This window comes from Dendrobates tinctorius, unplaced genomic scaffold, assembly GCF_039654945.1.
Source record: "Dendrobates tinctorius isolate UK_male_01 unplaced genomic scaffold, ASM3965494v1 ptg000064l, whole genome shotgun sequence".
Lineage (NCBI taxonomy): Eukaryota > Metazoa > Chordata > Amphibia > Anura > Dendrobatidae > Dendrobates > Dendrobates tinctorius.
In genome coordinates this window covers 27709050-27731730 of record NW_027361732.1, presented here as the reverse complement: position 1 = coordinate 27731730, position 22681 = coordinate 27709050, and positions in this window count along the sequence as shown.

Sequence of the window (22681 nt, the reverse complement as noted above, 5' to 3'; positions counted from 1 at the left end):
GGGCCTGTGCCGGCTGTCGGTGGTCTGTGCTGGCTGCCGGGGGCCTGTGACAGCTGCCAGTGGTCTGTGCGGGCCTGCCGGGGGTCTTGTGTATGTGCAGGCATCGTCCGATGGGACTACATGTCCCATTGGGCGATGCCTGCTGCAATGACAGTGATTGACACATTAGCCAATGATGGGACAGTAGTAGTCCCATCATCCGGCTAATGTGTTGAATGTAAAAAAAAAACATACTACATACATACTACATATATACTACATTCATACAACATACATACATACTACATACATGCTACATATATACTACATTCATACAGCATACATACATACTACATACATGCTACATATACACTACATTCATACAGCATACATACTACATACATACTACATATATACTACATTCATACAACATACATACATACTACCATACTACATACTACATACATGCTTCATATATACTACATTCATACAACATACATACATAGGACATACTACATACATGCTACATATATACTACATTCATACAACATACATATATTCTAAATACATACTACATATATACTACATTCATACAGCATACATACTACATATATACTACGTTCATACAACATACATACATACTACATATATACTACATTCATACAACATATATACATACTACATACTACATACATGCTACTTATATACTACATTCATACAACATACATATATACTACATACATGCTACATATATACTACATTCATACAACATACATATATATGCTACATACATGCTACATATATTCTACATTCATACAACATACATATATACTACATACATACTACATGTATGCTACATTCATACAACATACATACTACATACATGCTACATATATACTACATTCATACAACATACATACATACTACATACTACATATATGCTACATATATACTACATTCATACAACATACATATATACTACATGCATACTACATATATACTACATTCATACAGCATACATACTACATACATACTGTATATATACTACATTCGTACAACATACATACATACTACATACATGCTTCATATATACTACATTCAAACAACATACATATATAGTACATGCTACATACATGCTACATATCTACCACATTCACACAACATAAATATATACTAAATACATACTACATATATACTACATTCATACAGCATACATACTACATATATACTACATTCATACAACATGCATACATACTACATACATGCTTCATATATACTACATTCAAACAACATACATATATAGTACATGCTACATACATGCTACATATCTACTACATTCACACAACATAAATATATACTAAATACATACTACATATATACTACATTCATACAGCATACATGCTACATATATACTACATTCATACAACATACATATATACTACATACAAGCTACATATATACTACATTCATACAACATACATATATACTACATACATACTACATGTATACTACATTCATACAACATACATACACACTACATACGTGCTACATATATACAACATTCATACAACATACATACATACTACATACATACTACATGTATACTACATTCATACAACATACATACATACTACATACATGCTACATATACTACATTCATACAACATACGTACATATTACATACTACATACATACTACATATATACTACATTCATACAACATACATACATACTACATACATGCTACATATATACTACATTCATACAACATACATATATACTACATACATACTACATGTATACTACATTCATACAACATACATACATACTACTTACATGCTACATATATAGTACATTCATACAACAAACATACATCCTACATACTACATACATGCTACATATATACTACATTCATACAACATACATATATACTACATACATGCTATATATATACTACATTCATACAACATACATATATGCTACATACATGCTACATATATACTACATTCATACAACATACATATATACTACAAACATACTACATGTATACTACATTCATACAACATACATATATACTACATACATGCTACATGTATACTACATTCATACAACATACATGCTACATATATACTTCATTCATACAACATACATACATACTACATACTACATACATGCTACATATATACTACATGCATACAACATACATACATACTACATACATGCTACATATATACTACATTCATACAACATACATATATACTACATACATACTACATGTATACTACATTCATACAACATACATACATACTACTTACATGCTACATATATACTACATTCATACAATATACATACATACTACATACATACTACATATATTCTACATTCATACAACATACATATATACTGCATACATACTACATTTATACTACATTCATACAACATACATACATACTACATGCATACTACATATATACTACATTCATACAACATACATACATACTACATACTACATACATGCTACATATATACTACATTCATACAACATACATATATACTACATACATGCTACATATATACTACATTCATACAACATACATATATACTACATACATGCTACATATATGCTACATTCATACAACATGCATATATACTACATACATACTAGATACAGTATATACTACATTCATGCAACATGCATACATACTACATACATGCTGCATATATACTACATTCATACAACATACATACATACTACATACTACATACTACATACATACTACATATGTGAAATGATCAATGTTTTGCTTTTTGCTTCATTCTCTTTTGTGTTTTTTCATTTAAGACAAATTAAATGAAGATAGAATCATAGAATCATAGAATCGTAGAGTTGGAAGGGACCTCCTGGGCCATCTGGTCCAACCCCCTGCTCAAAGCAGGATTCGCTAAATCATCCCAGTCAGATGTCTGTCCAGCCTCTGTTTGAAGACTTCCATTGAAGGAGAACTCACCACTTCTCGTGGCAGCCTGTTCCACTCATTGATCACTCTAACTGTCAAAAAGTTTTTTCTAATATCTAATCTGTGTCTCCTCCCATTCAGTTTCATCCCATTGCTTCTAGTCTTTCCTTGTGCAAATGAGAATAAAGTTGATCCTTCTACAATGTGACAGCCCTTTAGATATTTGTAGACAGCAATTAAGTCTCCTCTCAGTCAGATAATAATAACAAAGAATTTGTGTTTGCAATCATTTTCAGGAAGAAACTGAGTATTATCTGACAGAATTGCAGGGGTGTCAATACTTTTGGCCACAACTGTAACTTTTACGAACCTGTTCTGGTTGTCAGGTATTATATTATTTCCTCCAATGTATTTCTGCAGGTTTTCATTTACAATACCCTCAAAAACTTTGCACACTACTGTTGTCAAACTTATCGGACAGTAGTTGCTTGGATGCATCTTCTTACCTTTCTTAAATATCAGTACCACATCAGCCATCCTCCTATCCTGTGGTACCAACCCTGTTAAAAAGAGTCTAAGAAGATGAGATAAATTGGTCTGTCAATTACTGAGCTCAATTCCCTCAATATCCATGGATGAATCTCATCTGGCCCATGGGATTTGTCATTGTTTAATTTTTTCAGATGCAGGTGTAATTCATCTTGTGTTAAAATAGTTATGTCAGGTATTGAACTTTGATTTGTGCCTTGTTGAATAATACCTGCAACAGTTTATTGGTGAACATGGATGAAAAGTGTCTATTTAATATCTCAGCCTTTTTTTTGCCCTCTATAATTACATTGTTGTTATCCTTCAAAGGGCCGATTTTTTTTGCATTGATGTATTTATAAAAAATTTGGGGATATATTTTAATGTCACTGGCAAATTGTGTTTCAGTAGCTAACCTTGCTAGCTTGACTTATTTTTTTACCTTTCTTATTGAGATCTTTATAGTCTTGAAATGCAATTTCTGTGTTCTCAGCCTTCAAGATATTGAATGACCTTTGCTTTTGTCTTTTTAAACTTTGCGCTGTCTTATTAATTCATAATGGTTTGTTTTTATACATGGACATTTTATTACAAGAGGGTATAAAGTTTCTAAAGGATTTTAGTAGTATATTCTTAAGCCCTTCACACGGAAGCCTGTTTTAACCTTCCTGACCAGGCCAATTTTTACAATTCTGACCACTGTCAATTTATTAATTGTCATAAATGTGGAACGCTTCAACGGATCACAGTGATTATGAGATTGTTCTCTTCTGACATATTGTAATTTATGAAAGTGGGAAAATTTCTTTGATAAAACTTGTGTTTATTTGTGAAAAATAAAACAGAAATTTGGCAAAAATTTAGAAAATTTCTCAATTTTTAAACTTTTAATTGTTATGCCCTTAAATCAAAGAGTCATATCGCACAAAAGAGTTAATAAATAACATGTCTACATTACATCAGCATTTTTACAATGAAATTTGCAAAACCATTTTTTTAGGGACCACCCCACATTTGAAATGACTTTGAGGGGCCTATATGACAGAAAATACTCAAAAATGACACGATTCTGAAAACGGCACCCCTTAAGGTACTTAAAACTACATTCAAGATGTTTACTAACCCTTCAAGTGTTTCACAGAAATTTTTGGAATGTGGAAGAAAAAATAAACATTTACGTTTCTTTCACAAAAATTTTCCTTTAGACCTATTTTTTTTCTTTTGAAAGGGTAACAGGAGAAAATAGACCATACATTTTGTTGTACACTTTCTCCTGAGCATGCCGATACCCCATATGTCGGGGAAATTTACTATTTGGGCATACGAAAGAGCTCAAAAGGGAAGGAGCGCCATTTCACTTTTTGAATGTAAAATTTGCTGACTTAATTAGCGGATACCATGTCATGTTTGGAGAGTTCCTAATGTGCTTAAACAGTTGAAACCCCAACAAGTGACACCATTTTGGAAACTATACCCCTTATGGAACTTATCTAGATTTGTATTGAGCACCTTGAGCCCACAGGTACTTCACAGAAGTTTGCAACATAGAACCGTAGAAATAAAACAAATCCCATTTTTCCCAAATAAATCTTTTTTAGCTCTATATTTTGCATTTTCATAAGGGTAACAGGAGAAATTAGTCCATGCCATTTTTTGTGCAATTTCTCCTGAGTAGAGTTGAGCGAAACAGGTCGGCCAGATTTATAAGTCGCCGACTTATGCCAAAGTCGGGTTTCGCCGACCGAAACCTGACCATAGTGTAAAGTCGGCCATGAGGTCGGCAAAATGAGCGCCAAAGTTGGATTTCCCAGAATTCCAGGTGCCTTTTTTTCAGCCAAAGAGCAAGGACGCACACTGTGGGCAACGAGATGACATGTGAAGCGTCCACCACCATCGTAGAGAAGGGCATTGCAGTGATTGGCTTGCTTTGGGGGGCATCATAGTGTGTATAAAAGCCCTGACCGCCGACCTCCATTTTACTTCTGCCGATCTTAACAGTAGGGAGAGGTTGCTGTTTTTCAGTAGGGAGATAGTTAGGGCTGTAAAGATATAAGAAGTTCATATGTGCTTGTGCTGATAGCAATTGTGCTTTATTCAGTTAGTGTGCCGCTGTGCAGACTGCTTTTTACACAGCACTAATACTTTTATTCCTTTTTTCTGCACAGTTACAGACCGTTCATTTTTTCCCACACCGTATAGAGCTGTACGCTCCTAACACACTACCATGTACTGGCTGTTATCACGGACAAATACATGCTGACTATCTGTGTGTGACTCCGAAATATATATGGAGATTTAAATTTTCCCCTACACCATATATAGCTGTACGCTCCTCATACAGTACCATATATCTGGTGTTTGTATTACGGTCAAATATGGCTGAGTGAGCGTCTATGTGTGACTCCGGAAATAAATACAGAGATTTAAATTTTCCCCTACACCGTATACAGCTGTACGCTCCTCATATGGTACTGTAAATCTGCTGGTATTTTTGGTACATTTTCCCAAACATGAGGAAGTATGGTGGAAGAGGCCGCAGACATGGGCGGGGGGGGCAGCTGATACTGATGGTGGTGCATCTGCTGGTAGTGCCAAAAGCACAATAGCACCTAAGGCAGGAGGTGTTGAGCCTGCATCATCGTCTGGCTCCAGAAGGCCTGTAAGGCTCCCTTTCCTGGGAGTAGGTAAACCGCTTTTAAAGCCGGAGTATCAGGAACTGGTTTTGGCTTACATTGCCGAAACAGCCTCCAGCTCTATCGCCTCCTCTTCTGAAGTTTCAAAAACTGCAAGCACTGAGTCGTCAGTGCAGGCTCCTGGTCAGGAACAACACCTTTCCTTGTGTCTGTCACCCCACCAAAAGTGAAGGATGTGGCAGGCCACACTTCAGATTACTCCCTGGAGCTCTTTTCACTTACCATGCCTAAGTTATCAAGTGAAATCCTGAATTCCCCAGTCCAAGATGAAAATGACATGGAGTGCACTGATGCACAGCCAGTGCTACATGATTCTGCTGGTACATTCATCCTCGCATTGCCCTCGCAGTCTACTGAGCCAGATTCTGACCCTGATGAAACTGTGGTGCCCCTTCCCGCATATTATACCTCCTTACACGGTGACACAGAGGAAGGTGCCGATGAAATTGAAGAGGAGGTGATGGATTACCCAGTTGTTGAGCCGGATTGGCATCCAATGGGGGAAGAGGGTGCCGCTGGCAATAGCTCAGAAGAGGAGGAGGATCCACAGCAGGCATCGACATCGCAGCTGCAGTTATCTGGCAGGCCCGTAGCAATTCAAAAAGTGTTAAAAAAACAAAAAGAGTTGCAGGACAGCTTGGTCAGATGGTCAAATTACCACAGCGTGCAAGGTCTGAAAATTTTTCCCATAGTAGGAAGAGTGCAGTGTGGCACTTTTTTGACCAAAATCCTATTGATGAGGCAAAGGTTATCTGTAAGAAGTGCGGAAGGACCTTTAGCCAAGGGAGAAATCTCTGAAATTTGAATACAAGTTGCATGCTTAGACATGTAAATACCATGCACTTGCAAGCGTGGACGGACTACAAAACCTCAGGTAGCACACATGCACCTGCTCCGACTGAAGGTAGCCAGCAATGCTACATCGCTTTCCCCACTGTAAGCCCACCGGTTAGCACACCACCAGCAAGAAATGTTGAGGTGTCGTCGCAAGGCCAAAGCAATCAGGGAATCACAATGTTTTCCCAATGAAAGACTGCATCTAGGTCATCATCACCACCACCACCACCACCATCACCATCACCAACCTCCTCTCAGTCCGCCATGTCCACCGCTAGTTCCACCATATGCAGCTCTCAAGTCCAGCTCACCCTAGCAGAGACTCTGAGTAGGACAAGAAAGAACTCATCCTCTCATCCACGTACACTGGCTTTGAACGCCTACATTGCCAGCCTGATCTCATTAGAGATGATGCCCTTCCGTTTGGTTGAAAGTGCAACGTTCCGAGAGCTCATGGCCTACACTGTCCCACGCTATGACCTACCCAGTCGGCACTTTTTTCTAGAAAAGCCATCCCTGCCCTCCACCTGCATGTGAAAGACCGCATTGTCCATGCACTCAATCAGTGCGTGGAATGGTGCACCTCACAACAGATGCATGGGCCAGTAGTCATGGCCAGGGCCGTTACGTGTCCATCACTGTGCACTGGGTGAATGTTGTGGATGCAGGGTCCACAGGGGACAGCAGCGGTGGGACAGTGCAGCCTAGCCCATGGTATAGGCAACAGTTGGCTGTAGGCATTCGACCCTCTGCCTCCTCCTCCTCCAGAAGCGAAAGCTCGTTGACAGAGCACAGTCGCATGAGTACTCCATCCGCAGCTGCTAGTGTTGTATACGAGGTGTCCCACTGTCGAACAGCTAGTGGTAAGCGTCAGCAGGCTGTTTTAAAGATGATGTCTTTGGGCGACAACAGACACACCGCGGAGGTACTTGCCGACTACTTGCAGCAAGAAACTGAGTCATGGCTGGGCAGTCTACATCTTGAGCCAGGCAAGGTAGTCATTGATTATGGATGCAATTTTGTGGTGGCCATAGCCCTGGCAAAACTCAGACACATACCTTGCTTGGCTCACACCTTGAACCTGGTGGTGCAGTGCTTCATAAATAATTATCCAGAGTTACCAGCCCTGCTCCATAAGGTGCGAAGACTGTGATCGCACATCCGTCGCTCACCCGTAGACTCCAGTCGTATGCAGATTCTGCAGCAATCGCTCCACCTCCCCAAGCACCGCCTAATCATAGATGTTGCAACAAGGTGGAACTCCACCATGCACGCAGTTTAGAGGCTGTGTGAACAGAGGCAGACTGTAATGCATTTGTGGGAGGATACATGGGCAGGCAGTTTGAGGGCAGACATCGAGTTGTTGGGTTAGCAGTGGTCAAAGCTGAAAGACCTCGGTAAAGTCCTTCAGTGTTTTGAGAAATGAACACGGCTGGTAAGCGCAGACAATGCCATCATAAGCATGAGCATCCCACTTATGCATCTGCTCATACAAACCTTGATGCACATTAAGGATCAGGCGTCTGCAGTAGAGGAGGAAGAGGAGGAGGAGGAGGGAAGCCTTGGTGACAGTCAGGCATTGTCTGCTCAGGGAACTGTCCTGGATGAGGAGGAGGAAGAAGAGGAAGAGGAGGATGAGGGGGATGATTATTTTGGGGAGGAGGATGCTTCTCAGGGGGCAAGAGAAAATGTTGGCTTGCCAAGGTCAGGTAAAGGGTTTGTGCGTGACTGGAGGGATGTGGATTTGGCAGAAAGTGCTCCTCCACCCACCACGGGCAGTGCATCATTGACACCGGGAACATTGGCCCACATGTGTGATTATCTCTTGCGGATCCTAAAAAGGGACCCCCGCATTACCAAAATTATGAGGAATGACGACTACTGGTTGGCCAGCATCCTCGATTCACGCTATAAAGGCAAATTACAGAACATCATTCCACAGGAGAACCTAGAGCTAATATTGGTGAACAAACAAGCAACTCTGGTAAACTGTTTGTTAGAGGCATTCCCAGCACACAGCAGCGGTGCAGGTTCTACCACGAGCCGTACTGGGCAACATGGAAGAGGTGTTCGTGGTGCACACAGCCGAAGTGGCGTTTGAGACAAGGGTTTCATTACCATATTACATAGTAACATAGTTAGTAAGGCCGAAAAAAGACATTAGTCCATCCAATTCAGCCTATAAAATTCTGTCAGAATAAATCCCCAGATCTACTTCTTTCTAAAGAACCTAACAATAACTGTAAGATACAATATTGTTACGCTCCTGGAAGACATCCAGGCCTCTCTTGAACCCTTCGACTGAGTTCGCCATCACCACCTCCTCAGGCAGGGAATTCCAGATTCTCACTGCCCTAACAGTAAAGAATCCTCTTCTATGTTGGTGGAAAAACTTTTTCTCCTCCAGACGCAGAGAATGCCCCCTTGTGACCGTCACCTTCCTTGGTATAAACAGATCCTCGGAGAGATATTTGTATTGTCCCCTTATATACTTATACATGGTTACACTCACTGCCGACTTTTATTCCCCATTGGAAGGAGCACCATTTCACTTTTTGAATGTAAAATTTACTGACATAATTAGCGGACACCATGTCATGTTTGGAGAGCACCTGATGTGGCTAAACAGTGGAAACCATTTTGGAAACTAGACCCCTTAAGGAAATTATCTAGATGTGTATTGAGCACCTTGAACCCACAGGTGCTTCACAGAAGTTTATAACATAGAGCCGTGGAAATAAAAGAATCCCATTTTTCCCAAATAAATAATATTTTGCTCCATATTTTGCATTTTCATAAGGGTAACAAGAGAAATTGCTCCATGCAATTTGTTGTGCAATTTTTCCTGAGTACACTTATACCCCATATGTGTGGGAATACTACTGTTTGGGTGCACGGCAGGGCTTGGAAGGAAAGGCGCACCATTTGACTTTTTGAATGTAAACATGCAGGAATAATTAGTGGTTGCCGTGTGGCGTTTGGAGAGCCCCTGATGTACCTATACAGTGGAAACCCCACAAATAACACAATTTTGGAGACTAGACCCCTTTGGGACCTTATCTAGATGTGTACTGAGCACCTTGAACCATCAGGTGCTTCACAGAAGCTTATAACGTTAAGTCGTGAAAATAAAAAAAATCACATTTTTCCCACAAAAATCTTTTTTTAGCTATAAATTTTGTATTTTCAAAAGGGCAAAAGGAGAAAATGGACCCCAAAGTTTGTTGTGCAATTTCTGCTGAGTTCACTGATACCCCATATGAGGTCAAAAACTACTTTTGAGGCACAATGCAAAACTCAGAAGGGAAGTAGCACCATATTAAAGTGCAGATTTTTCTGCACTTGTTTGAGGGTGCCATGTTACAATGGCAGAGCTTCTGAGGTGCCAGAGCAGCAGAATCCCCCATAAGTGACCCCATTTTACCAATTAAATATCTCAATGAATTCAACTAGGGGTGCAGTGATTATATTGGCAAAACACGTGACTTTTATACTATTAGGAAGAAAAAATAATTTACTTTTTTACCTCCAAGATTATGTGTTAGCCCCAAGTTTTACATTTTCATACTGATAAATGGATAAAAATGGCACCAGAATTTGTCCCACAATTTCTGCTAAATGTAGAAATACCCCATGTGGCTGTACTGTACTACTTTGCCATACGGAGTGACTCGGGAGGGACGGATCACTATTAGCTTCCAGGAGCGCAGATATTCCTAGACTAGTTTGCAGATTCCATATAAAGAGCTGTGTGTGACATGCATCAATGATCGGCCCCCCCGCGGGGTATCACTGATCATGCAGGAGTGTCCTGGGCCATTTTTTGATCGTTGGTCTCCCACTGGCCAGCATGCATCGCTGCGTGTGGCAGCGGGAGACCAACGATCAGCGAGCTCCAGCGCTGTAAGCAGATGCTGGGAGCTGGTATCCAAGGTAAATATCAGTTAACTAAGCGCACGTGTTGCTTAGTTACCCGCTGTGTACCTTGGATACCTGCATGCTCGCAGTGGGAGCTGGTATCCAAGGTACACAGCGGGTAACTAAGTGACGCACACGCTTAGTTGCCCGATATTTACCTTGGATACCAGCGTCCTTGCTGGTCCTGATCGCTGGTGAGTCTGCCTGTTTGACAGCTCACCAGTGATCATGTAGCGAGGCACCAGCGATCCTGACAAGGTTGTATCGTTGTGTGGATCGCTGGTGCATCGTTTATTGTGATGGCACCCTTAGAAAAGCAGAATCCCCCCTCAAGTGACCACATTCTAGAAATTATAACCCTTTGGGAATTTATCTCCAGATCTAGTGATGATTTTGACTCCATGGGTGTTTTCCAGAAACAGGCAGCAATGGATGTTGCTAAGTGAAAATTAAAAACTGCCATTGTAGTGACCAGTACACTGTAGTGACCAATATACTGCAGTCACCAGTACATTATGCCCAGCTCATGCTTCTGGAGACATGAACCTGTAAACAAGGCAGGCTCTCATCACTACAGAAATGCCAAACATGTGGGCGCTAAATGTGGTGTAGACACACTGGGGCTCAGAAGCAAGGGGGGCATTTTGATTTGGGAACAGAGAATTTGCTGAATTTCTTTTGGGGAGAGAGGAGCCATTTAACTTTTCTAGAGCCTTTGTGCTACTAGTAACGTGGAAGCCCCCTCTATTTCCATTAACAGATGATGGACCTGAGTGGGGACTTGCTTTTTTTGTGAAATGAGTTGAAGATTTTATTGGGAATATTTTTTAAATAACATTTGTAATCAAAATAATAAATAGATAGTTTTCCGCTGGTTCCAGGTACACTATTAAATTATGGACAAATGATGTCCTGTTGTATAGTTTTAACTGATTAATCCAGGAATAGAAGATTGTCCCGGTTAGAGGATGCTGTGGATACCTGGTCGCCTGAAAATAACGTTGGAGTGCTGTCCGGTGACAACGCTGAACATCAGTGTCCTGCGGTACTAGAGGGAGTGCATGTGCACCATATGATCACAGGAGAGTCACGTGACTGAAGACGTCATGCAGGTCTTACAGGTCCTGCAGTCGGTACATGCGCTGACAGTTAAAACTATACAACAGGACATCATTTGTGCATAATTTAATAGTTTACTTGGAACCAGCGCAAAACTATCTATTTATTATTTTGATCACATTAATTTGGTTTTGTTGGTATATACCCTTGTTTTTGCTGCGGTTTTAAAGAAGGTTATATGCGCCACTAATTTTACCTTTTTATAACATTTGGAATCACATCTATCCGGCGCTCTATGCTGACCATTAACTTTGGGGTTTCCATCTAAATCTCTGAGTGATGTGACAGACGAAACCCCCAAGGCATCCATTCACTATAATGAGGCAGCAGATTTACTCTGGACTCCATCTGGCCTCTGTTCAGCTTTGTCCTTCTTTTCAGAAATGCAGAAAACTGGCTGACGGCACTTTTATACAATCCTAAAAAGATGGACACTGATGAATCACAGGTCCTATGGTGTCACACAGCGTGTGAAACACCAGCTTTTGTGCTGTGCATGTTCGGCTATATTCGGCAATTAAATCAATGATTAAATCGGCAAATATTGCAAATTCGGCAATTGTGAGCCGAACTGAATATTGAAATATTTGCTCATCTCTAGTTAAAGACTGCTAAGAGACTGACATTGGAGAGCAGGAAACAGAGTACTGACAGCCCAGCCGCTCAGGGTGTGAGGAGAATAAATAATCCTGGCAGGGGTGGATACATGCTGCAGAGGGCCCCTGTGCAAGAAATCTTTCTGGGACCCCCCTTCTTACTGCAGCAAAGTTATGAAAACAATTATATTGTACTATTTATTCCTAGTTTAGAACACCCTTATCAAATCTAAACAATAAATGTAAGTTCCATACAAAATTTTAGGCCCCGACCACACCCATTTCACAACTAGTCACACCCATGTCCACACCCAACTGCACCCATTTAGAACTGCTGATCACACTGACTGGTACTGAGGCAAAGAAAGAAAACAGAGAGAGAGAAAAAAGAAAACAGAGAAAGAAAGGAGAGCGAGAGAGAAAGAAAGAACAGAGAGGAAGAACAGAGAGTGAAGAAAGAACAGAGAGCAAAAGAAAGAACAGAGAGAGAAAAAGAAAGAGGGGAAAGAAAGAACAGAGAGTGAAAGAAAGAACAGAGAGAGAAAGAAAAGGGAAATAAGGAACAGAGAAAAAGAAAGAAAGAAAGAAAGAAAGAGAAAGAAAGAAAACACAGTGAGAAAGAAAGAAGGGATGGAAAAAAAGAAAGGAAGAGGAGAAAGAAAGAACAGAGAGAGAACAGATAAAAAGAAAGAACATAGAGAGTGAGAGAAAGAACAGAGAGAGAAAGAGAAAGGAAGAACAGAGAGAGAGAAATAAAGAGGGGAAAGAACAGAGAGAGAGAAAAAAGGGGAAAGAAAGAACAGAGAGTAAGAAAGAGGGGAAGAAAAAAAAAGAACAGAGAGAGAAAGATAGAACAGAGAGTGAAAGAAAGAGGGGACAGAAAAAAGAACAGAGGGAGAGCGAAATAAAGAAAGAGAGAGAGAAAGTAAGAAGTAAAGAAAGAAAGAGAAAGATCAGAGAGAAAGGAAGAAAGAGGGGAAATAAATAGAAATAAATAAAGAGGGGGAAAGAAAGAACAGAGAGAGAGAAAGAACAGAGAGCAAAATAAAGAACAGAGAGAGAGAGAAAGAAAGAAAGAAAGAAAGAAAGGGAAAGAAAGAACAGAGAGAGGGACAGAAAGAACAGAGAGAAAGAAAGAGGGTAATGAAAGAAAGAACAGAGGGAGAATGAGGGGACAGAAAAAAGAACAGAGAGAGAAAGAAAGGGGAAAGAAAGAGGGGAAAGAATGAAAGAAAGAGGGGGAAGAAAGAACAGAGAGAGAACAGATAGAAAGAAAGAGCAGAGAGAGAAAGAACAGAGAGAAAGAAAGAACAGAGAGAAAGAAAGAACAGAGAGAGAGAGAAAGAAAGAAAGAGGGGAAAGAAAGAACAGAGAGAAAGAAAGAGGGGAAAGAAAGAACAGAGAGAGAAAGAAAGAGGGGAAAGAAAGAACAGAGAGAGAAAGAAATAGGGGACAAAAAAAAGTACAGAGGGAGAGTGAATGAAAGAAAGAGGGGAAAGAAAGAAAGAACAGTGAGAGAAAGAAAGGGGAAAGAATAGAGAGAGAAAGAAAGAGAAATAAAGAAAGAAAGAAAGAAAGAGAAAAAAGAAAGAAAGAACAGAGAGAGAAAGAAAGAAAGAGGGGAAAGAAAGGAAGAACAGAGCAATAGAGAGAAAGAAAGAAAGAGGGGAAAGAAAGAACAGAAAGAGAAAGAAAGAGAAAAAAGAAAGAAAGAACAGAGAAAGAAAGAAAGAGGGGAAAGAAAGAAAGAACAGAGAGATAGAGAGAAAGAAAGAGGGGAAGAAAGAACAGAGAGAGACAGAAAAAACAGAGAGAGAAAGAAAGAAGTAAAGAAAGAAAGAAAGAGAAAGAAAGAAAGAAAGAACAGAGAGAAAAAGAGAAAGAAAGAAAGAGGAGAAAGAAAAAGAAAGAAAGAAAAAGAAAGAAAGAGAAAGAATGAAGGGAAAGAAAGAACAGAGAGAGAAAGAACATGGCTCCACACTATAGACAAACGGCTCCGCTCCACACACCCCATACATACACGGCTCCGCTCTGCATACCCCATACAAAAGCGGATCCGCTCCGCACACCAAGTACACACACGACTCCGTTCTGCTCACCTTGTACATACATGTATCTGCTCCATGCACCTCGTACACACGTGGCTCCGTACACCTCGTACACACACGGCTCTGCTCTGTACACCTCGTACACATGTGGCTCTGCTCCGTACACCTCGTACACATGTGGCTCTGCTCCGTACACCTCGCACACACTCGACTCTGCTCCGTACACCTCGTACACATGCGGCTCCACTCTGCACACCCCGTACACACACGGCTCTGCTCCATACACACACCTTGTGCACATATGGCTCCGCTCCGTACACCTCATACACACGTGGCTCTGCTCCGTACACTCCGTACACATACGGCTTTGCCCTGTACACACATCTCGTACATACATGGCTCCACTCTGTAAAACTCATACACACGTGGCTCTGCTGCGTACACCTTGCACACATGCGGCTCTGCTCCGTACACCACGTACACAAGTGGCTCCGCACACCTCGTACACATGTGGCTCTGTTCCGTACACCTCATACACATGTCTCCACTCCATACATCTCGTACACACACGGCTTCGCTCCGTACACCAAGTACATACATGGATCTGCTCCGTACACCTCGTACACACGGCTCTGCTACATCCACCCTGTAAACCCCTCCTGACGCCACACAGAAACTTTACCTCAACCAGCATCATGACAAGCAGCACAGAGGAGTCCTGCAGGCATGTGACCCCTGACTCCTCCCCTCCTGTGACCTCATCACAGGTCCTGTGCATACAGCCACAGAAGTTCAGCCTAGGACGTCATTGCAGGCTGTGGTGGCTCTCTGGGATGGCGAGGATGGGGTCGGTGCATGGGGGGCATGTGTCATGTCGGACGCTGTTCACACCACAGCATCCGGCAGGCAGAGGTAGTTCCACCTCCAGCCACTATAGCCTCGGTGGCGCCGGCCTGATCTTCAGGCTCTCGGGGGTTAATCCTGCTGGAGACCAGGTTGGATGGTTAGTCACGCCCACGGTCTTTAAATAGTCATGCTGGCCTATGGGCGTCGCCGATTATAGCTTGTGTTTCATACCAAGTGGTTCCGGTCTGGAGTGGAGGTGTTCAAGAGAGAGAGATTCATATCTGGTGTCGTATGATCCGTCGTTATCCTTTCTCCTTCCCATATTTGTGTTTAGTTGTGCCCTGTTCACATTACTGTTTATTCCTGTGTGTGTGCGGCGCAGTGCAGTTTAAGTTCTCCCTGTCTGTCATTATTTGTGTGGGAGCTTTGGTGGTGACTTCTCACTGGGTGGAGGGTTAAGTGCAGGGCTGAGCAGGAGATAAGGAAAGGTCGGAGGCTCAGGCATTTGCACCTTCAGCAAAAACCCTGGGTTGAGGGTCAGACAGGGTTTCCCCTAGTAAAGGGACACCACAGGGGCCCCGGGTATTTCAGCCTTAGTTGAACTAAGCCCCCGTGACATTATAATCGGCCCACATTTTTTCAGGAGTCCATGGATCCATTAGATTCCATAACCCGCCAGTTGGCGGCGCTGTCCATACAGGTCTCCGAGTTGAATGGGGCAGTTCAGCAGCAGGGCCTGGTAGTAGCAAAGGTGCAAACGGCATCTGCAGGTATCGGTGCAGAGCCGAAGTTTCCGCTGCCAGAACGATTTTCAGGCGATCGCAGCAAATTTGTCGTATTTCGGGAGGCCTGCAAATTATACTTCCGCATGCGGCCAATATCCTCAGGTAATGAGGCCCAGCGAGTAGGGCTGGTGTTGTCATTACTGAGTGGTGACCCCCAAGCATGGGCATTTTCCTTACCACCTGACTCTGCTACATTTCATTCGCTCGATAATGTTTTTTCTGCCCTCGGGCTCATTTACGATGACCCTGACCGACTGGCTCTAGCGGAATCTAAAATCCGCGCCCTCCGCCAGGGGGAGCGCTTGGCAGAAGACTATTGTTCGGAATTTCGCCGCTGGGCTGTAGACACACAGTGGAATGACCCAGCACTGCGGAGCCAGTTTATTCATGGGGTATCAGGGAGGGTGAAACAAGCCCTCCTGATGTATGAGACTCCGGCATCATTGGAGTCTGCCATGAGTTTGGTGATACGTATTGATCGCCGTTTTCGTCAGGGGGCACAGGAGACGCTACCTCTGGGGGAAAACAGAGGTGCAGGTGTGGTTGAAGTAGATGAGTCCCCTGAACCTATGCAGATTGCTGGCGTGGCACAGGTTCAGCCTCGCGCTCCGGGAGTCCGGAAGTCCGGAGCATGTTTCTACTGTGGTAAAGGTGGTCATTATGTTAACGTTTGCCCGGTACTACCTAAGAGGGTCACACCGGCGGAAAACTGTTAAGCTCAGAGGGTATGGAGGAGACCCAACTGAGCGTATGCATATCCTCCATGATGGTATCTCAATGTATGCTCCCTGCCAAGGTTATTGTCGCCGGCAGAGAGCTACCTATATCAGTGTTTGTGGATAGCGGTTCCGCCACCAATCTCATAGATGAGGAGTTTGCACACACCGCCGGGTTTAAGATTGAAAAACTTCCTCACCCCATACAGGTGGTGACCATTAATGCTGTTCCCCTCCCTCAAGGGGAGATTACTGAGTTTGTGGCAGAGGTGAAACTCCACATTGGGGTCCTACATTCTGAGTCGGTTACATGTAGGGTCCTCCGTAATCTCCCAGCTCAAATGGTCCTGGGTTTTCCATGGCTGTCCAGGCACAACCCGGTTATTGATTGGAAAACTCAGGACATAGTACAATGGAGTGGTTTCTGCCAAGACAATTGCTTGGCCACATGTGTGTCCGCCGTGACGCCCAGCCTGCCGGAGGCTTTGCAGGATTTCGCGGATGTTTTCTCTGAGAAGGGTTGCTCAGAACTGCCTCCACATAGAGCCTATGACTGTGCTATTAGGTTAAAACCTGGGGTCAAATTACCTAAGGCCAGGATGTTTAATATTTCTGGTCCTGAGAGACAAGCTCTGAAAGACTACATCGCGGAGAGTCTGAGCAAAGGTCACATCCGGCCTTCGTCCTCGCCTGTAGCCGCGGGGTTTTTCTTCATTAAGAAGAAAGATGGGGGGTTACGCCCGTGTCTGGATTTCCGAGAGTTAAACCAGATTACTATCCGTGATCCCTACCCAATGCCGTTGATACCGGATTTGTTCAACCAGGTAGCGGGGGCAAAATGGTTTTCCAAGCTGGACCTCAGGGGGGCGTATAACCTCATAAGGGTCCGTCAGGGGGATGAGTGGAAGACGGCGTTTAACACTCCTGAGGGTCATTTTGAGAGTCTGGTTATGCCGTTTGGGTTGACCACCGCGCCTGCCGTTTTCCAACATTTTATTAATGATGTCTTTGCTCATGTCCTGGGGAGATTTGTGATTGTTTACCTGGATGATATCCTCATTTATTCTAGCGATCGGGACACTCATTTGCAGCATGTTAGGCAGGTGTTACAGTTGCTCCGGGAGAACCAGCTCTATGCTAAGCTGGAAAAATGTTTATTTTTTGTCCAGGAGTTGCCCTTTTTGGGATATATTGTGTCCGCAGCTGGTTTTAAAATGGACACCGCTAAGGTGCAAGCGGTGTTGCAATGGGAGAGGCCGGAGAGTCTGAAAGCACTCCAGCGGTTCCTTGGGTTTGCGAATTATTATAGGAAATTTATAAAACACTTTTCGACTGTCGCCAAACCGCTCACGGACATGACAAAAAATAGTGCCGATCTGGCAAACTGGCCTGAGGTGGCTATACGTGCATTTGAGCGTCTGAAGAATAGTTTTGCTTCAGCCCCCATTCTGGTGCAACCAGACGTGTCTAAACCTTTTGTGGTAGAGGTTGATGCGTCGGAGGTGGGAGTGGGGGCAGTACTGTCTCAAGGCTCGTCCTTGAGCGAGATGCATCCATGCGCCTACTTCTCCAAGAAGTTGTCGCGGGCCGAACGGAATTATGATATCGGCAACAGGGAGTTGTTGGCCATCAAACTGGCTTTTGAGGAATGGCGACACTTTTTGGAGGGGGCGGCTCATCAGGTCACAGTTATCACCGACCATAAGAATCTGCTCTACCTGGAGTCGGCCAAGCGTCTGTCTCCTAGGCAGGCTCGCTGGGCATTGTTTTTTACTCGTTTCAATTTTCTTGTGACGTACCGTCCCGGGGCTAAAAACACCAAGGCGGATGCTTTGTCTAGGTGTTTTCCGGGGGGAGAACCTCGGGAAGAGCCGGTACCCATCCTCCAGAAAGGGGTAGTGGTCTCGGCTCTCACTACTGAGGTAGAGGCGGAGATTGCCGAGGCCCAAGAGGAGGTACCACCAGGACTTCCCGCCAACAAATCATTTGTACCCCTGCATCTTCGGCCTAAGGTGTTGAAGGAACACCACGATTCGGTACTGGCTGGTCACCCAGGGGTGAAGGGCACCTTAGAGCTGGTATCGCGTCGTTTCTGGTGGCCCAAAATCCGGCAGGACGTGGTCTCGTACGTGGCAGCTTGCATCACGTGCGCTAGGGCTAAGTCACCCCGAACCCGTCCTGCTGGCATGCTACAGCCTCTGGGGGTACCCAATAGGCCATGGACAGAAATCTCCATGGATTTTATCACTGACTTGCCAGCCTCGGCAGGGAACACGGTCATCCTGGTGGTGGTTGACCGTTTTTCAAAGATGGCGCATTTTGTGGCGTTGTCCTCTTTGCCCAATGCTAAGACGTTGGCTCAGGTATTTGTGAAGGAGGTGGTCAGACTCCACGGAGTACCGTCTGACATAGTATCTGATAGGGGTACGCAATTTGTGGCGAGGTTTTGGAAAGCTTTTTGCTCAAGGTTGGGGATCAAGTTGTCACATTCATCGGCGTTTCATCCACAGTCTAATGGACAAACTCAGCGCATGAACCAAAATCTAGAACAGTATTTACGATGCTTTGTGTCCGACAACCAGGAGGAGTGGTCTACTTTCCTTCCTCTGGCCGAATTCGCATTAAATAATCACCGCCAAGAGTCATCAGGAGAGTCTCCATTCTTTTGTGTGTACGGTCAACATCCTCAGTTTTGTACCTTACGTCAGGGTGACTCCGGGGGTGTCCCGGAGGAGGATCAGCTAGGAGCCCAATTGTCATCAGTCTGGAGGCGGGTGAAACAGCGTTTGTTGAGCATGAGTGCCAGGTACAAACGGGTGGCTGACAGTAGACGCGTGCCAGGTCCGGACCTGTGTGTGGGTGAATGGGTGTGGTTAGCTACGAAGAACATAAAACTCAAAATCCCTTCTTTAAAACTGGGTCCAAGGTTTATTGGGCCTTTTAGGATTTCTGCCATCATTAACCCAGTGGCTTATCGGTTGGAACTTCCCGCAGTGTACAAGATACACAACGTGTTTCACAGGGCTTTATTGAAAAAGGTGGTAGGCTCTGTGGACACAATGCCGATGCCACCTCCAGTCATGGTGGATGGCGAGTTAGAGTTCGAGGTCGCCAAGGTAGTGGACTCTCGAGTAGTACGCCGTACTCTTCAGTATTTGGTGCACTGGCGGGGGTATGGTCCAGAGGAGAGGTCTTGGGTTCCAGCCTCAGACATACATGCGGATCGGCTGGTCAGTTCTTTTCACCGTCGTCATCCGGACAAGCCGGGTCCTATGAGTCTTGAGGGCCCTGGGGTCCCTCGTAGAAGACGGGGTACTGTCATGTCGGACGCTGTTCACACCACAGCATCCGGCAGGCAGAGGTAGTTCCACCTCCAGCCACTATAGCCTCGGTGGCGCCGGCCTGATCTTCAGGCTCTCGGGGGTTAATCCTGCTGGAGACCAGGTTGGATGGTTAGTCACGCCCACGGTCTTTAAATAGTCATGCTGGCCTATGGGCGTCGCCGATTATAGCTTGTGTTTCATACCAAGTGGTTCCGGTCTGGAGTGGAGGTGTTCAAGAGAGAGAGATTCATATCTGGTGTCGTATGATCTGTCGTTATCCTTTCTCCTTCCCATATTTGTGTTTAGTTGTGCCCTGTTCACATTACTGTTTATTCCTGTGTGTGTGCGGCGCAGTGCAGTTTAAGTTCTCCCTGTCTGTCATTATTTGTGTGGGAGCTTTGGTGGTGACTTCTCACTGGGTGGAGGGTGGAGGGTTAAGTGCAGGGCTGAGCAGGAGATAAGGAAAGGTCGGAGGCTCAGGCATTTGCACCTTCAGCAAAAACCCTGGGTTGAGGGTCAGACAGGGTTTCCCCTAGTAAAGGGACACCACAGGGGCCCCGGGTATTTCAGCCTTAGTTGAACTAAGCCCCCGTGACAGCATGGCGGCTCAGTGCAGTGCGGGAAAAATAGCATCCCGGGCGGGAACCGGGTGGAGGGTGTCAAAAACGGTACTGTCCCACGAGAATCGGGACGGTTGGGAGCTTTGCTTATAGTGGCCTATCCTCCAATATGCTTTACATATTGAAGGAAATAGTACTGTAGTTAGGAGAAATTGACTCTTATTTTCAAAACTCGATTATCCAGGACTGTTTTTTTTTCTTTTACCATGTGCCTAGGAACTAACTGGCAGGTTGTTGCTAACTTCATGCCTGTTCTGCCCAATGCTGGCATAGAGGGTCACAGACTGCTTCTGCTTTACATCAACAGAGAATCTCTTTTTATTCCTGTGGGATGCTCTTGTTGGGAGATCACTGCCAACGTCATGATGATTGTCAGGGGGCTTGTCCCTGCAGTAGCTTCTGAATCGCCGTCAGGTGAGATCTGTCACCGCTGTCTGCCATCAGTGATCGGTGCTGGGAAGGACAGGAAGGTAGTTAGCAATTACCTGCCTGTTTGTTTTTAGGCCCACAGTAAAAAAAAAAATTATAGTTCTTTAAATTGTACCTGTCATTGTATTTAGTATTATAACAATTATAATAATTTTTTGTTAAATATATAATAGGCACTGCAAACAGCTTGCGATCAGTGGGGTCTGAGACCTCCATAACTGATCAAAACACAACTCTAGAACAGTGTACAGTGTGAGTAATAATTCTATGGATCCACACGCTCTGTGGATGTGCTACAGAACTGTGCTTTGAGCGATTGGTGGAATCACAAGACCTAGACCCTCACTGATCACAAGATATTTGCAATGCACTTTAAGTGGTGAAAAAATATGTAAGGTCAGGCCTGGAAGAAATTATTGACTTAATGTGCTGACTGTTGAGCATGGGTATCTGTAGACTGCTAAATTGTGACAATGTGTAATGCACATGCTGTCACAATTTTCATTCCTGTGCGCATGTAAGTAATTTGCATAATCGTGATCACGTGCTGAGTATATGGCTTCGGTTTCGGTCACGTGCTGAGTAGATGCCTTCGGCTTCTCTCAATAGGAGAGATCTGTGAAATGCAGGATTAAAGTAGTCTGCATGTGAACGTAAGTATGCAAATCACATACAAATGATAATGCGGCCTCCCACTTGCACCGAGAATCATAACTCGTAGGAGGCTCATTTAAACAACTGTATATTGGGTCAGTATGAGGCCCCTGTGCAACGGACAGCAAACTGCACCAGTATTAACCAGTGTACCAGGGGGCATGAGCGATTCTTCATGCGAACATATAGTCTATGTGTGATTGCAGCTTGCCCCTTCTAGGTACAGGCCACACTAGTGCATGTCACTGGCAGGCCACCGTGCACACGGTGGATATGTGACAGACACTTTCTTCTGGTGACCACTGCTGTCAACATGTTCATATAGAATGTAATGTTTTATTTTTTAAAACAATACACTTACAGAGTTTCTACAGGAGATGCTGCACTGCTCCCCATCCTGTCAGTATGCTCCACAGTCGTCTTCTGCTTCCAAGCTTAGAAGACAGAGACTTGAATATCATCCCCTGTCAGGCAATCACAGGTGTGCTTATAAAGCAAAGTCTGTGATTGGCTGTCAGGGAGTGAGGCACAAATGTCGCTGCGTGCAGTGCCTATAACCAAATAAAGCTGTATAGTAATCAGGACATGGTTAATGTCCTGCTTCAGTGACCTCCCTGTCAGTACCTCCCCCCCT